Genomic DNA, 14,060 nt, shown 5'->3' with positions numbered 1-14,060 from the left:
GAGATTTATTCGGAAACGCTGCAACAATTTCTGTGGACATCAGCAAAGCAGGGTTCGCAAGTGTTGCAGGGGATGTGGAAGTAGCCTGACTGTGCCAGCCTGACCTGACGATGGTACTACTTCCCACGGGATGCAATCTGTGCATTATCTTTATGTACATGTAGTTATTACATATATACAGATTTTGAAAAAAATAATTTTTGTCCCCCCTAGTAGAGGCATTCTAGCTGCCTGGCTCGTGTAGTCAGCAATAGCCTACCAATTTTTTTTTTTAAACAAACTCATAGCACATACTATGTGCAGGCACTTTATGTTCTAAGAACTTTCCGTATATTAACTCATTTAATCCTCACAACAACCCTTTGAAGTATAGTGTTATCATTCCCATTTTACAGAAAGGGAACTCGAGGTAAAGAGAGGTTAAGGAAATTGTCCCAAATCTCACCTCTAGTAAATTGCACAGATGGGATTGCAACCCAGGATTACATACACCCAAGTACTAAACTATGCTGACCCGACTATGAACACTTCCTAAGAACAATAGGAGATGTGAGAACTGGCTTAAGTAAGCTCATTTGCTAAAGTACTTAAAGATGTATTTTACTGGTGCCCGTAGCTCTTTACTAAATGTTCCCATCAGCCATTCCAGAATAAAGCCGCTAGTAGGATTCACCACAGTGGTGGTATAAGGCCTTCAGGAGTGTGATCCAGTCTTCCTCTAACCCTCAGCTCCCACTAAACTACAATTCCAGTTTACACTTTCCTGCCGTAACATTTTCCCTGTGCTTTTCTCTCCACCTCCCAAGTCTCTCCATCTCTCAAGTCTCCCCAGTTCTTGCCACTTGACTTCTTTTATTGAAATTCCATCTACCTTTAAAGCTCAGATCAAACTGGCATTCTATCATCACACAAGACAAACTCTCTCCGAAATCTGAAATCCTACAGTCTTTATTATCAGCACCACTCACATGCCTACATATCTTATCTTCCCTACTTAGTCAGCAATTTCATTTTCCCACAACAGCACAGCACATTTTCACATAAATGGTTCTCAGTGAAAGCATAGCCCCACACTGTTTGCACTTCATCCACCCTCTCTATTAAATACCTGCAAAGAAAAATGATGCATTGATTATTTCAAAGAGAAGACTTCCTTCTTCTGAAAGAACCACGATTTTATTCAGGTATCTGACCCTCTCCAGTTCTGAGCCAGTGCTGCCCAATAGAAATATAAAGCAAGCTGCATCTGTAATGTTAAATTTTCTAGTAACCATATTAAAAAAGTAAAAATAAACAGGTGAAATTAATCTTAATAATAAATTTTATTTAACCCAGTATACCCTACATGTCATCATTTCAACATGTAATCAATATAAAAAACATTAAAGAGATATGTGGACAAAAACAGGTTTCTATAGAAAATAACTTCCCAGGGTAATCAGATCATAGGTTCCTAACTGGGCAGGTCATGGTGGGTAGTAATAAAAAAATTTTTTTTGTATTTCCTTTTCTTTTTTTCCATGTAACTTCTTTAGGAAAATTTCTTTGCCTTAAGCAAGCCGTGTCCATTGTTTCTGTGCACCTAGGTTCACACATCTTTGAAATGCCCTCTTTCAGATCCCTCCTAATAAGTGAAAGTGTGAGCTTAACTATCCTGTAATCCAATCCCCACTTTGCTTTCTCCCACCTTCGTGTAATCTTCCTTACATTCTGTCCTTCATCTCAAATGCAAGAAAGAAACTGCAAGACTTATTCTTAAGAACATTTGAAATCCTGCTTCCCAGCAATTGTCATTAGTTTGGCTCAAATAAAGTCATAAAAATTTTCTACAAATTTGGACATTTCTTACATCTATAGATATTTTTTTTTGAGAGGGTGAGGGGTTTCAGAACATGGTGAGTATTTTACACTTAAAGCATATCTTAATTCAGACTAGACACTTCAAGTGCCCAGTGGCCACATGTGACTAGTAGTTTCTATATGGGACAAAGCAGTCTAAGCCCCTCAACTTGGCTTTCCCATGGCCATCAATACTGGTCCAGGAGTGGCAGACTGGGCACCTAAGTTGGGCTCGATCAGACTGAAGCAGAGGAGTTATAGTCCGTGTTTGGGAGAGGTGTCCGCCTACTAGTAGTGACAAGGGAAGCCTGTAGCTTTGACTGCCTGGCAGTCTATGTGGGAACCATCTTGGAACCATGAGGGGAACTGGCAGGACTGGTGTTGGATGACACGAACATTGAGGACGGCAGGAATGGGGAGGCAGAAAAACCCTGTATCCTCACTGACATCACTGAGGCACTCACTGATCACATGAGGACTGAGCTCACCCTACTTGTGGCTATGACAAATAATAAATTTCCCTTTTGAGCCATACTGAGTCAGAGTTTTCTGTAGCCTCCCCACATCCCAACCTCAGAGCCAACCCTTGAATGCAGGTCTGCAGCCTTCTCTAGGCCCAGGCTTCTCCCTCAGGCTGTCTCTCAAGACTGGCAGCTAATTCTTTTGGACCCTTCTTAGCTTCTTTCAGTGGCCTAGCGGTGGCAACTGCCAGTGGATTAGAAGTAAAGACCCCCAAACATGCTGGCACTTGTGAAGGCCTCACCCAGCAGGTGGGTCAGTGCAGGTGCAGTCATCACATGAAGGCATAGAAAGCCCTTCGCAGGGACAGCCGTGGCCGCACTGACCTCACAAGCTAGCCAGCGCTTGCTCCGTCCGCCAGGGCAGACATTTGTCACAGCCCTTCATCACCTCTCCTGGAACCCATAGACCCTGGGGTTGGACCAAAGGAGGATAAGCACGAGCCCTTTGCCAGGAGGCAGCTCAGGAAGCCACACTTTACACTGTGATATGGCAGCTTTTTCTGGCAGGGTGCTAAAGATAGGATTAAGTATCCTATGCTAACTGCTGGTGTGAGAAATTTAGAAGAAAGGTCAGAAGGGCCGACAAGAGCACTGATAACTAAAGGGCCATGAATTGAAGAGAAGCGGCAACAAGGAAAATGGACTGAAAAAATGCCACGGCAGGAGGGAGATAAAATTGCATTGCTTACAAGTAGCAGCACTATGTGAACGAACGTGCTCTGAGTCAAACAGAACCAGCAGTTCACTTACAATGCACAGGTCTTACAGCCCCAAAACTGGAAGGGAAGGCAGAGCCACAAATACTCAAGCCTCTTGCCCCAGAGACTATGCACCTTGCACCAGTTGGTGAAACTTTGGCCACATGGTATAGTGAGATGAATATGGCTTCAGGACCTGAGATCTGCCACTCGGGCTAGTGCAACGGTGGGCCAGTTATGAGGCCTCTGTGAGGCTCAGTCTCTAAAACTAGCATCATTGTATCAGTCTCACCGCTTTGTGAGGCTTGTGTGTTTTTAAATGTGCATGAAACCCCCATCAGCTATAAGCGCTGTGAATATTCACTGTTATGATGTCTTTTATGAGAAAAAAAATTAGTTCTAGTGGGTTTTTCATATCCAGAAGCTACTACCTATTATGCATTTCTGAAGAATAAATGACACATATAAGTGTTTTTAATAAAATTGTATGTTCTTACAGCATTTATTCCGATCAACTTTCTCTGTGGCCTCTAGTTCCTGCCTTACAGAATGACAGCTCCGATTCTCGTCCTGCACTCTGCAGAGGACTGCGTGATGGCCAGACGAGGTTACAGATCCACAAGGTTCTACTAAGATGTAGAGCTTATGAATCGGGAGTAGCGCCTCCAAAATACTTATAGCAGCTAATTGCAAAAGAGCTTGTCCGGGGGTGGGCTCCAACTCCTGTTTTCTGAAATGTTTCAAACACTGGAAACTACAGAAAAGAATATGACAGACATATTACCATCTGTTAAATCTGGATGATAGGCATATTACTTTCTGTACTTCGCAGTGTTTGAAATGTTTCATAAGACGACAATTTTTTTTAAAAGGCCTCAGTCAAGTATCAACATCTTCTCTTGGATGCAACCCTCCATATACTACATCCCGAACATTGAATCAGAGACTATTTCTCTGTATCTCTGTGACACTGTGCTAACTTCTGTTAAATCACGTATTACATTTCATTATAACTTCTTATTACCCCAGGTTTTGAGTTTGAGGGGAGGAATCAAGTCCTTCATCTCTGTCTCCTCCTCAAGCCTCAACCCTGTCATATTGTCGGGCTTAATAAATGTCTCAGGAAATTAAACTAAGTAAATTAATATGAATGAAAGACTCTAGATTTTCTCTAAGCCTTCACCAACAACCAGAACCTTTTCTCCTCACCAAGACTGTTTCTCCTCTCCATTTCTCTTTTGCACTAGATACAAATTTCTCTGAATGTTTAAACTCTTTATGGCTAAGTAAAATCTGATAGTCACATATCAGAGAACTGCTTCATTTAAAATTGATTTACATGGTGCTACAGATAATATTTGTGTCCCCCTCAAAATGCATATGTTGAAACCTAATCCCCAAAGTGATGGTATTTGGAGGTGGGACCTTTGGAAAGTGATTAGGTCATGAAAAAAGAACCTATCAATTGTAGTAATGCCCTTATGACAGAGACCCTAGAAAGCTCCTTTGCCCCTTCTGCCGCAGCAGCATGACAGCTGTCTATAAGCCAGGAGGCAGGCTCTCACCAGGCCCCAAATCTGCCAGAATTTTGATCTTGGACTTCCCAGCCTCCAGAACTTTAAGAAATAAATGCTGTTTATAAGCCACCCAGGCTATAGCAGCTCAAATAGACTAAGACACATATACTAAAACTGCAAAAGAAAAGGCAAACTCAATTAGAACATCACTTTTTCTCTATATAGTCAAGACTGTAAATACAAATTTGAAAATATGGTTGCTGTTTGCTCTTCCCAGGAAAAGTCCATGTGCAGTTCAAGCGCAAAGATCAGGAAGCCCAATGGCGAGAAGCCTGAGGAGTTCGAGTCTGGCACCTCCCAGGCTCTCCTTGAGCTGGAAATGAACTCAGACCTCAAGATGCAGCTACGGGAGCTGAATATAACAGCAGCCAAGGAAATTGAAGTTGGTGGTAGTCGGAAAGCTATTATAATCTTTGTTCCTGTTCCTCAACTGAAATCTTTCCAGAAAATCCAAGCGGGGCTAGCACGTGAACTGAAGAAAAAGTTCAGTGGGAAGCATGTTGTCTTTATTGTTCAGAGGAGAAATCTGCCTAAGGCAACTCGAAAAAGCCATACGAAAAAATAAGCAAAAGCATCACAAGAGCCACACTCTGACAGCCGTGCACCATGCGATCTTGGAGGACTTGGTTTTCCCAAGTGAAACTGTGGGCAAGAGAATTGGGGTGAAACTGGATGGCAGACTGCTTACAAAGGTTCATTTGGGTAAAGCACAGCAGAACAACGTGGAATACAAGGATGAAACTTTTTCTGAGGTATATAAGAAGCTCACTCGCAAGGATGTTAATTTTGAATTACCAAAGTTTCAGTTGTAAACAAAAATAGCCAAATAAAATACCATTCACACAAAAAAAGGAAGAGTGAGAGAGAGAGAGAGAGAGAGAGAGAGAGAGAGAGAGAGAGAGAGCGAGAGAGAGAGGAGAGAGAGAGAGAGAGCGAGGAGAGAGAGAGAGAGGAGAGAGAGAGAGAGAGAGCGAGGAGAGAGCGAGAGAAGGAAAGAGAGAGAGAGAGAGAGAGAGAGAGAGAGGAAAGAAAAGAAAGATGCTAACTTTTTAACATTGATAATCCAACCAATCGGTCTCATGCCACGGTTCCTCTGTTCAGAAGACAAAGGTCTACACACTTGGAGAAGATTTATATTGTTTGTACACAAGAACAAACCCCTTTTGATAAGATTCTTGTCATTTTTATTATTTTATAGTTATAATATTCAACCAGTATGACTGAAATCAGATAGTAGAGTCAAACTCCCCGCCATCCTACAGCATATTGAGTTTTCTTGTTCACCTACACTGCCCTTCCTAATACATATTTAACTCAATACTTGTTCTCGGTCTCATAAAGAAAGGCAATTAATTGTCTTCAAGGTTAAAATAAATATGCTAAAAACTTCATAATCGGTTATTGCCACACTTCCTGAAATTCCCCTACTTTACAGTCAGCCAATCTATTCCAAATGATATTATCGAAGACAAAAGCTGGTACATCTGGTTCTGGGCGCAATTGCTTTATTAATGTCCTTGTTACCTTTCCAGTCCCATCTGCTGCCTCTCCCTCACCACACCTTGCAAGGCAGCCATGCTGAGTAAGTCATTCTCTGTCTGATCTCCTTGCCTTTACATGTATTATTCTTTGGCCTACATTAGAATGTCTCTACTCATCTCCCAAGACTAAGGTCCATTGTCACCTCCTCTGGGGAACTTCTCGGAGCCCTCCCTGCTCTATCAATCATCGGACATCCTTCTATTTCAATACTCACCTCTTTGCTGGAATTATCTGCCTCCCAGGTCTTGTCTCCACTAGTGCCCTGAAAGTCGCTGGGGGTCTGAAACTGAAACTTACTTGTCTGTGTAGTTCTAATGCCAAGTATCGCATCTGACCTACTGAATTAATATTTAGCGAACGAATAGCTGTAACTGAATAAATGGATTAAATGAATGTATAGGACACAACAAAGCTACATTTAAAATCATTTGCTCACATGCCACTAGGGAATGTACAGAGAAATGGTTAAGTAACTTGCACGGACACACAAAGAGAACGGACTTAACCAAGGATCCATTTAAGTTAAACAGGAAGACTGCGAGTTATATGTGAACAGAGCTGGGCCTCCGCGCTGCGGTTCTTGGCCCTGCTCAGTCCCCTGGGCTATGTGCCTCTGGAGTTTGGAGAAAGCTCAATGCAAAGTAGTAATTTTTACAATGATGAAGGACTTTCTTGGCTGAAAGCCTGCTTGCTCATCATGCCTTGTCTGACTCCTGCTGCTACCTTCCCAAACTGTTGTTTCCACTAGTTTTCCAGATACTGGAGGCTAGTGTGCATGTTAAGGTGAGCAAACGGGAAACAGCAACACCCAGGGAGCCAGAAAAAGGGCAGGTTACATCAGCAAGATTAGCTACAGCTCGAATTCCGCTGGAGCCCGCAGGATTCAACCACCTGCTTTCAAACAGTAGTCCCACTAGGAGAGCGGCCTAATCTTCCCTTTACAAGTATGAACCCTTTCAGATTATCCTACAGTCTATTTAGTGGCATTCTTGATTTATAGACATTATTTATATCTAAAAACCTACTTGTTCAACTGTTGTATTCGACATGCACATAAATTAACTGGGAGACTTGGAACAGTGCAAGAAGACTGGGAAATAACCTCTTCTGAAATGGCTTTTGAAGGCTGGCAGGATTCAGGGCAGGGAGAGGCTTGGTAGCGTGTAGAAACTGGCCCGGAGACATGCTCTGTGACTATTATTCATTTACTAGGTTTCGGAGTCTGACCTCTAACACAGATGATTTGTTAAACGTGTCATCATGTTTCAGTAGTGGTTCTCAAAGTGTGGTACAGGGACCAGTAGAATCTGCATCACTTTGAAACTCGTTAAGATGCATTTTATCAAGCCCCACTCCAACCTACAGAATCAGAAACTCTGGGGCCCAGAAGCCAGTGTTTTCACCTGACCTCCAAGTGATGAGACTGCATCCTGAGGTGTGAGAACCGCTACTCTAAAGCGCAGGAGCTCCAGGATAAAGACCCTGAGTCAGATCAGGGTCATGCTGGCTTGCATGGCATTTGGAAACAAGCATCCTCAATTGGCCTGTTGTACTCACAGCCACTGCAAGAACCCACTGTCAACCTCAGCGCTAGTCCCACCCCATTTCCCAGCTCTGCTCAGCTTCCACTCACTCGCTCAGTCATTTACTCACTCACTCACTCAGTCTTGTTCTAATTTACCCTCAGGCCACTGACCTCTGAGCAATTTCCAGATAACATGTGCAACAGACCAAATGAATGCAAACTGAAGTACTGTGTACCCTGCTCTTACGCAACCTATAATTGCCACAAAGCAGGCTGAGCACAGGGAGACCGGACGTCACTCCTGTGAGCTGAGAAGAGGCTGGGGACACCTTAGGCAGAAAGTTCCCTCAGAGGAATCCCTGTAGGGCCTGCCTGGAGGATGTTATCCTGGTAGTAGGAAATCAAATTACACAAAGCAATCGTAACTTATATTTTAAAATATGTGAAAACATTGCTGTGTGCTCCATTTATATAGCACTTGAAAAGATTTTTCATGTTTTATTTTACTGTTTTATCCTGAGGTTATGCTATGAAATTCTTAAAAATCGGAAATTATTACTATTATTTTAAAAGTAAAAAAAAATGTTTCGGTAAAGTTCCCAGTTTCTGCAGGCTCAGCTGGGAGGAGCTGCTTTGCATCGATCGGGTGGTTCTTGCTGAGGCCCCGCAGGACAAATCCCCACATGGAATTTGGCGAGCTCATTTTTCTTTCAGTTTGTTTCTGTTTGAGTTCCTCTTCCACAAACACCGTCTAATCATGTAACAGTCCTCCTCCCCGTTTAATTGAATTAAACGAATTCAATGGCCCCAGAATGAAGTACAAGACCCTAGCATTCTAAGGCTGCCGTGGTCTGCCCCCACCTTCATTGATTTATCCTTTCCACAGCCTTTGAGCCCTACTCTCCATCAGGCACTTGGGGATTCAAGAAATTTCATACAAGGACGCAAAATACAGCATGGTCTTGCCCTCATGGAGCTACATTCTAGCTTTCCACCTCATTTCGCCTTTCGACCTGATTTCTCACAATACCTGTAAAATTATTCCCTCAAGCTAGACTGGTGTGGGCTCCGGCTTACACTTCTCTGCCTCCTGCTGGTTAGAGGCCAGTCCCTCCACTTGAAGGATCCCTGTCCTCTCCTTAGCCCAGTGAATGCCTAGGTGTCTTTCAAATACTCACTGAAGAAAACACCATGTTTCCAGAAACGTTAGAATGCCTGGCATGTGTTTCAAATACTTCTGTAGGAGATAGGGTAAGTAGGTGGGGGTTAAGATTGAAAGAAGACGGACCGGCCATGTGTTATTAACAGTTGCGTCTGACGGATGAGTATATGGGAGGTAGGGAGTGAGGGAAGAATTAGATTATTCTCCCATTCCTTCTAGTTTTGCATGTTTGAACTTGTCCATAAGAAAAGTTAAAAGTATGTGTATATAAATAAATGCTTTAAAATAAAGATGTTTTTAAAAATAAATGATATATAATAACAGTAGTAGTAGTAATAACAACGATAATAATAAACATTTTGGACGAGCATAGAGAATGGAGGCAAATGACTCTGACTGGCAATGCTGAGAAAAATATATGTATGTATATATATTGCCTGTGCTGGTCCAAAATGTGTTTTGTTGTGTATTATTTACATGTCTATCTTCCCTTTAGACTGTCAACTTCTTGAATTCAGACCCTTTTGTTCTGCCTTATTTATCTGTATATCTTCGAGCCTCACACATTCTTCACTAATTGAGCAAATGCAATTGTCCTTAAATATATACGTTTGTTAACTTCTAGTAGTCAACTGGGACTATAGCCCCAGAGAATAGAAATATTGTGATATTTACATGGCGTTGTTGTAATAAGAGTGACAGCTGTATACTCCAGTGTGGTTTTCAAATTATGGAGCACTAAACTTCCTTGAATCTGACTAATGATTAAAAATGCAAATTAGAAAGTGGTTCAAATGGCACATTTCCTTGCAGAGTATCTTTGAGGGAGGACTTCAGGACTATACCATCTATTCACAACTATGATTGCCAAAATGCTTTAGCAAAATATTTGAGCTACTACCTCTCCAAGCTTCCCTACAGCAGAGCCTTCGGGCCAATTTCTAGGAGACTGGGTGTTCCTGCTGTCAGGAAGCTCTTTTCCTGTCCAAAAATGGCAAATGGAAGGTGGAAATGGCGTGTTGGATGCAGACTAATTTGATTATCCTCCTGTTGATTAGCTTTATTCAAAATGCCAGGGTAAAAAACACACTTTTCATAGTAAGCAATGAAGATTTCTATGTTAACTTGTATATGGCTTCCTAGTCTCTGCAGATTTATATGCAGGAATCCCAGAGGCCCGGAGCAGGAATGTGTGGCTGCCTGTGCATGCTGAAATGGCAGACATTCTTTAAATGTCTGTGGACCCTGTCCCTGCCCCCTCTTTCTCCTAATCTTCTGGCCACCTGATGTCCTTCCTAGTGGGTAGACTTGCCCTCCTCCAACCCTTCAGCACTAAAACAGCACATTAGCATAATAATGCTTCTTACACTTAAATGGGCATACAAATCTTTTGAGATGTTGCTAAAATAAAGATTTGGATTCAGCAGGTCTGGGGTGGGGCCTGAGATTGTGCCTTTCTAACAAATTTCCAGATGATACTCCTTGTTCCTGGTCCACAGACCACACTTTGAGCAACAAAACTACAGCAGGAGTCAGCAGACTTCCTGTAAAGGGCCGAATAGTAAAATGTTAAGCTTTGTGGACAAAACCACTTGATTCTGCCATTGTAGCATGAAACCTGATGGACAACAGGTAACAAAATGGGTGGGGATATGTTCCAATAAAACTTTATTTGGGAATCCTGAAACGTGAATTTCACAGAATTTTTACATGAGGAAATTTTATTCTTCTTTTGATTTTTCCCCCTACCTTTTAAAAATATAAAAAATCATTCATACTTAAGGGCAGTACAAAAACAGACAGTGAACTGGATTTGGCAGGTGCACCATAGTTTGTCCACCTCTGCTCTAAAGCACAAAACTTAGAGGCAGAGACGCAACTGTGCGTCCTAACTTAACTATTTACTGTCACTGACCTCTCAGAGTCTCATTTTACAAAGCTGTTAAATGGGAGCAATAACTCTTGTGCTCATGCTCTTAGGGCTGTTGGCCAAGTGCCTGGCACACATCAGACCCTCAGTAGAAGGAAACCAATATTATTATCAGCGTTTCCAGCCTAACTTCCTTATACATTATTTTCCTTAAGTTACTCACTCTATAAAACCTTCTGTGGCTCCCTATTACCCAGTGAGTTAAGCTCAACCACTTCTGTGTGACCTTCAACACTCTCCATAATCTGAGTTCACTCCCTTCCCCACTTTATTCAGAGACTTCCCATTCTCAGTTTAAGCAGCTCTCCCATTCTCCCTGGAATAGTCTTACTTCTCCTCTTTGCTTACTGCAAACTAAGCACGTAAGACCCAGTTCAGTTCTGTATCCTCCATAAACACTGACCTTAGGATTATGATTGTTTTCCAGAGGCCATTTCCAACACACAGTCTCCCATCCGTATATATGAACTTCTTGACTAACAATTATTTGAATAGTCTCTGCCTGGTCAAGGCAGTAAAATATATCCACGTTGGTACTTTGTACAAGCACTATGAGATGGCTTTTAGTCATATTTGTTCACTTTAATTTAGGGATCAATTTCATTTCCAAAAGGATCATTTATAAGAACATTTATTTATTTATTCAACAGATATCTATTTATTATCTATGAGTATTCATTAAGAGTCAAATACTGTTCTAGGCTTTCAGGATACAAAAGTTTTTAAAAATATTTATATATATTTATTTGTTGAACATTTTCAAAGCAATTTCTTTTTAAAAATGACTAAAGCAGCGATTCAAGCAGCGACCAAGGCTGTGTGTGTGCTGAGGGGCGACGGCCCAGTGCTGGACACCATCTAACGAGCACAAGGGAAATGGGACAGTTGTGGTCACGGGATACATCACAGGATTGGCTGAAGGCGAGCATGGATTCCACATCCATCAGTTTGGAGACCATACACAAGGCTATCCCAGTGCGGATCCTCACTGTAATCCTCTGTCCAAAACACATGATGGGTGAAAGGACCAAGAGAGCATGTTGAAGACCTGGACAGCGTGATGCTGGCTAAGACAATGTGGTTAATGTGTCCACTGAAGATTCTATGATCACACTCAGGAGGCCATTTCATCATTGGCGGCATAATGGTGGTCCATGAAAAACCAGATGACTTGGGCAAAGGTGGAAATGATGAAAGTAAAAGAACAGGAAATACTGGAAGTCGTTTGGTCTGTGGTATAATTGGGATCGCCCAATAAACATTCCGGAGGATGAGGGCTGAATCCTAGTAACTCATCTGTTAACTTGCTAGTTGTAGGAATTTAACTTGATAAACATTAAACACTGTAACCTTAAAAACAATGACTAAAGCATCACTGATGTCAAATATATATATTTTAAGGGGAGATATAATTTTCTGGAGTCTTGCTCTTAAACCCTCTTGAGGCATTTGATTGAAATGCAAATTTGAGTCCTCATCCCAGGGATACTGATTCATCAGTTATTGGAAAACACGGAAATCTAAAATAGAGGATGGGTCGGTTACATAGTGAGAAACACTGAAGAATATTTTGCCCTTTTTGTAGGAGGAAAAAGGTGGCTTCACATTTAATGACTGATTTAGATCCAGGGTCTGAATCACAAATTCCAAATGTCTAGTGGTGATTTTCAGTAGGCCTAATTTTGATAAGACCCATTTTCTAACTTTAGGAAAAAGGTTTCCCTTCTCCCCTTACCATGCTCAAATAATTGTCACCACCAGTGAGTTTGACTATAATTTTTGAGAAGATTTATCATAAATTATTAAAAGGGATGGATTGCAGGCACATAGGAAAAAAAGTAACTATCATTTGGCCCTCATGAATTCAATGAAACATACTGCATTTCTTTCTATGACTGGTTTGTCAATCCGGAAAACTGAAATGATATTGTGTATCTGAAATTCAGTGATGTATTTGAGAGGGTGGAAAGGAAGGTGTTAGTTGTGGTAAAGAATAATTATATTTGTTGCAAAAGGGCTCTAAAAGACTGAATCAATGTTCTTGAAAACTGGGATGGATGCCCTGTCAATGGAAGCATTCCAAAATAAGCTGGACAACCAATTGGCCAGGATGTTGGAGATGGATGAATAATATTGATTTAACTGAATAAGTTTCAGATCCCAACGGAGATTTACTCATTCTGTTTTATGATACTTCTGCAGTCATACTCTGTGGACAAATAAAATAAGAAAATAATCTAATAATGTTTACATAGTCATGGATGTGAACTTTAGAGAATGGATACTAAATTCCTAAAGCTATCATGTCCAGGGACAGAAATCCAATTCCTTTCTTGCATTATACAACCCCTCAGAGAAAGAAAAAAAAAAATCCTAGTGGGAATGTGATCCTATTCATTCTGTCTGGAGAATAGTCCTTAGGCCACAGCAGGGGAATCCTTTGCTTGCCCATTCTCTATCCACCTCCTGGTAAGATCACTACAGTTACTGCCCCTAAAATGTTCCCATGTAGCCCCAGATTGGTTCCTGGCATTCGTGCACTGTTAGAAACACTCAAATAATCTCTCTGAAAATTTCTAGTAGCAGATGAACAATATTGTGAACACTATTATTTTTCAAGTAGCAATGATAGTTTTACAGTTACAAAGGGGGCATTTGTCAAATGTCTCGGGTCAATGGTTAGAAAGTTCAAGGCTTGCGTGATTTAGAAAATTCTAAACTTTAGAGATAAAACTTGAGCTATTAGTGTTGACATTTAGTTGAACATTTCCCTCTGAAATACAACAGATAAGAATCATAAGGACTGAGGTAATCGAATGATGGGATTAGGGTATTTCCTGAGACTTTGATACCTAATGGATTTGAAGTTGACTTTTTGTTTACTGTCAAACATTTTAAACTTTGGACAGGGAAATACAGGATTATAATTATCACATATAAAATTTGACTCTGCTCATTTCAATGACAAAACTAGGATTAGGAAGAGGGTAGTAGGAAGGAGGGCTGCTCAATGATTTTTATCCCAGAAACTGGATTTGGGAGAGGTCTTTGAAAAATAAAAGTGAGATTCTTTTGAATTTGGCTTTTTTTGGAGGAGGGGGTAAGTAACATCTCTGATTTCTATTATGGTTATAAGTAGTGGTGATTAGCAATTCTTGAAGAAGGAGAGAAGTAGAAAATTCTGGAAACTGTTCACTCTCCTTTCTCCCTTGGGTGCCTCCTTCTCTCCATTTCTATCCACTGACAAAGGACACTCTCACCAAAAT

At 41.2% G+C, this 14,060-nt stretch overlaps 2 pseudogenes; both read left to right on the top strand.

The window, feature by feature from the left end:
• The first annotated feature begins 4,861 nt into the window (after positions 1-4,861).
• LOC117020737 (40S ribosomal protein S7-like) lies at positions 4,862-5,447 on the top strand (annotated as a pseudogene).
• A 6,128-nt stretch (positions 5,448-11,575) lies between these two features.
• Positions 11,576-12,052, top strand: LOC117020648 (superoxide dismutase [Cu-Zn]-like; annotated as a pseudogene).
• The last annotated feature ends 2,008 nt before the right edge of the window (positions 12,053-14,060 follow it).

The sequence above is a fragment of the Rhinolophus ferrumequinum genome, chromosome 3 (genome assembly GCF_004115265.2).
Source record: "Rhinolophus ferrumequinum isolate MPI-CBG mRhiFer1 chromosome 3, mRhiFer1_v1.p, whole genome shotgun sequence".
Taxonomy (NCBI): Eukaryota; Metazoa; Chordata; class Mammalia; order Chiroptera; family Rhinolophidae; genus Rhinolophus; species Rhinolophus ferrumequinum.
This window is presented reverse-complemented; position numbering and strand designations above follow the sequence as displayed.